Here is a 4608-nt window from a genome sequence, read left to right on the forward strand (position 1 = left end):
ATCCTAGTCCCCTTGAATTTACTAAATAAATGCAGTAGATTCAAACAGTCCTGCTTCCCTATTCTCAAAATTTGATACACCTCATAATATACCCCCCCCCCCCTCCCCATGCTGCTACAGCTCTTAATAGTTCTAGAGGTTGTTCTTGTAATTGTCGTCCTCGTCCAACTCCATCTGAAGTTGAATCAAGTTCATCAACTGGAGCTACCGAAACTAACGACAGGCACACATCAGATGTTTGGGTGCGTGTCAAAAAGTTTTACGAGATAAAAAATGGAGTTCAAGTCAAGAAAGCAAGATGCAAGTATTGTGGAATATTTTTAAAGCTGATGCAAGTAATGGTACTAGTACCATAAAAAAGCATGCTAGCAAACATATAAATCATCATAGAAATAGAGAAACCAATCAAACTCAAATAACTAGTATGAGTAATACTTGGTATTATGATTCTGATGTACATAGGGAACAATTAGCTTTATATATTGTTGCAACTGATCAACCTCTTAATATGACTAAAGATAAATATATTGAAAGATTTATTAAAAATTCATTTTTACCAGAATTTAAAACTTATTCTAAAATTGTAACTTGGAATGAATTAATACAGTTATTTAAGAAAATGAAATTAGAATTAAGAAATAAAATACATAGCTGTTATGTTAGTGTGGCTCTAACTGTCTATATTTGGAGTGGTAGAGCTAAACAAAATTATATTTGCATGACCAGTTATTATTTTTATGTAAATTAAATAAATCTTTATTGGGATTTAAATTAATGGATGTGGATCATAGTGGTCAACAAATTTATAATAAAATTGTTGAAGTTTTAGAAGATTATGATATTATTCAAACTTTAGATAATGCAAGTGCTAACAGTGAAACTATAGATTTTCTTAAAATAAATTTTCATTTTTATGACAATTTGAAGTTTTTTCACCAACGTTGTGCATGTCACATTATTAATTTAATTGTTAAAAGTGGTATGAAAAGAATAGAAATAATATTGATAGGATTAGGGATTCTTTAGCTTGGATTACTAGTAATAATAGAAGAAATGATGAATTTCAAGATGTTTGTAAAAAATCAAATTAGTCTCCTAAAACTTTTGCATTAGACATGCTTGTTAGGTCGAATAGTACTTATTTAATGTTTGATTCATGTTTACTTTATACAAATTTAATTAGTTATTTTGTAGCAAATCATAGGGGTCTTCATTATTTGGCAGAGAGTGATTGGCTTATAACTCAAAAAAAAATTTTCTTTACTTAAAACCTTTTATCTTGCCACTTTAAAACTTTCTAGTGTGTATTATCTTACTATTCTATTAGTAATACATACAATTATAACAATTTCAGATTTATTTGCTTGAAACAGAAACAATGAAATTTTAGCGAGACCAATAGAAGCAATGAAATTAAAATTTAAAAAATATTGGAAACCAATCCCTTTTATTTTTTGTTTAGCTACCATATTTGATCCTAGGATTAAATTAGTAGGTTTAAAAAATGGCTTAGACACGTTAGGTGAAAATTTACAAGATAAAGCGTATGCCAATCAACTAGAAGAGATAAGACAATGTCTTAGAGAAATATATTTGCAATATGAAAATAGGTTGGGAACCAACAAAGAGGTGCAATACCCGAGGAAGTAGCAGCAGAAGACACAAATGAAGACTTCGACTCTTGGAATACATTTAATAGGCAGAAGAAGACTCGAACCCAAAGCACAACCTCCTCTTCAGCATCAACAACGATGTCCTCCATGCAGCTGCAACGTAATGAGCTTCACCAATATTTGGGAACCCCCCACTTGCTACTAGTAGATCTACAACAAAGAGTCAGGTTTGATGTCTTAGAAATTTAGGGCTGCAAATAAATTGAACACGAACGAGTACACCCGTTCAAAAATCGTTCGATAAGTATAATGGGTTTTCTGAAATCGTGTCCGAACTTGAACGAACACAGAATCACTGTTTGAAATCGTTCGATTAACAAAACGAGTTGTTTGAAAAATGTTCAAAATCGTTCGAATAACTTGCGTTTTAGAATTTTGTTTTAAAATTTGGGCTGAGCCAACTTAGTAGGTTAGTTATTGGGTTTTTATTATATATATATTGTGTAATTGTGTATATACAAAATTATTATCATACATATAGTAATCATAGATTAAATGTGTTTAATATGTTATCAAATTATCAAAATAATAGATTATCATGCATATATTATTATTACATAAATTATCATTAATATTTTAAATCTTGATTATACAATATATTATGTTTATAAATTTTTCATACTATATTTAATTAAGCTATTATGTTAGTAAATTTTTCATGCTATATTTAATTAAGTTATTATGTTAGTAAATTTGTCATGTTGTATATCACTTGATTATATAAGATGTTATGTTCACCAATTTGTCATACTGTATTTATTATTTATTAATTGAAATGTTATATCATAATATTTAATTGTTGATTACATTTAGAAAAATATGAAGCTATTATATTATTAGATTTGTTATGTTATATATCACTTGATTATACAATCTATTATGTTTTTCAATTTGTCATAACTTTGTCATGCTATACATCATAATAATTTATTATTTATTAATTGAAATGCTATATACTTATACATTTAATTATTGATGACATTTGAAATAAAAAATCCAAATATTATATATGTAAAAAACAAAAGCATCATAATATTTTATTATTGATTACCATTAAAAAAATTCATCCAAACTTAACTAAATATAATATAAAAAATGAAAAAAATATAAATATGATATTTATGCAACTTAAACTAAGGACCGTAAAGTCAAAAGAATTGCATTTTTAACACTAAGCCATAGAAAATCATTGATAAACTTGGCACCATATAAATATATACTATGTTTTCGAACATAAATGAATGAATAAGCGACAAGGTGTTCGTGAACGGATGGATCACTCGAACGGAGTTTTGTTCGTGAACATAATCAAATGAACACTCCTTGTTCGAACTTGAATCAAACACCTTATCGAACAAATATCGAACTGTTTGTTATTAAGTCAAATCGAGCTATTATCAAACGAACATCGAGTTGTTTGCGAACAGCTTGGTTTGTTTGCAGCCCTACTTAGAATATTAGAAAATCAGAAAATGTATTTTTCTGGTATTATCAAGAGTTGCCCTGGATATTTTCTCTGTTCCTATCTCAACGGTTTCATCTGAACAAACATTTAGTGCAAGTAGAAGAATTTTAAATGAAATGAGGACTAAACTTTCACCAAAATTGATTGAAGTCCTCATATGTCTTCGAGATTTTGAATAGTTGCGCCATTAGGATCAATACAAGGTTGTTGACGATACTTTAATAGAATCGTTTTGATTTTGTAATTTAGATGATACAAATGAGGAATGTCCTAGTTAATTCTCAAATTAGTTGTTTTGTAAATTGTAACTTTGTAATTTGTAAATAAATTGTCAATTATTGTACTCTTTTTTCCTTACCAAGTTTTTTTTCCAATTGAGTTTGTTTTGGTAAGGTTTTTAACGAAGCAATAATTGTTGTAATTTCTTATTTCTTATTTTATTTTTTGATAAATGAATAAATCTAATTTTCTTATATTACAATTTAATTGTATAAAAATTTAATTAACATTCGAAAGGTTAACTAAAACAAAAAAAATTATTTAATTTAATTGATATTTGGAGAGTTAGCTAAAAAAAATTACACAAAAGAAAAAAGAATTTGGCCCAACTAGCACAAAAACCCGCCAGGTTAGGGTTTTGGGTTGGGTTGGGTTGGGCTAACCTCGAGTTAGGCCTAACCCGCAATTTGGCCTAACCTGCCATGGGCCGAGCCGGATTAGGCTGGACGGGTTAATTTTCCACCTCTATTAACCTAAGCCATTTCAATGGGGCACTATTTTGTGGATTACGGTACAGCAAGTAAGAAAGTCTAATAAAACTTATAAAAATGAAATGTTGCTTTGAATTAGGCCCACTTAGGAGGATTCTAATTAGACATTTCTATTTTAACAAGTGTGAAAGCACTTTTTTTGCAAAAAACCCAAGAAAAATCATGTTCAAAATTACTTTAAAATTCCTAAAAATCTCCAAATATATATATATATATATGCTTTGAAAAAGCCCAAGCATTATTATTCTTTTCCATTTTGGGCAGCAAAAGAATGGATGTGATCTTTGAAAAGTCAAAATATCAAATTCTCCCCCCCAAAAAAATTATTATTCATCAACTAAAGTATTTTTGGGAAATTCAATTTTCCATGATTTTTTATTTTTAGAATTCATCAAAAATCCTTAAAAGCTATATTTTCAATTTCATATTTTATTTCAAGCCCATTATTTTTCTATACCCTTTTTTGGCATCTTGTGATGCAAACCGATATTTTATCTTTCTACGAAGTTTGAGGTGCAGTTACCACTAGATTTTTTTGGGAGCAAGCTTAGAGGATTCTGACTTTGGGGCTAACTGGGTTTCACTGGATTTCACCAGTGTTTCATGGGGAACACTAACTGGTGGTATAGGGGGCCCAGAGACTAAGTTTTGTGTAAAAGGGAGACGACTAAAGTCAGCACTTTTGCCGTTATAAAACAAG

This window comes from Pistacia vera, unplaced genomic scaffold (assembly GCF_008641045.1).
Source record: "Pistacia vera cultivar Batoury unplaced genomic scaffold, PisVer_v2 Contig430, whole genome shotgun sequence".
Taxonomy (NCBI): domain Eukaryota; kingdom Viridiplantae; phylum Streptophyta; class Magnoliopsida; order Sapindales; family Anacardiaceae; genus Pistacia; species Pistacia vera.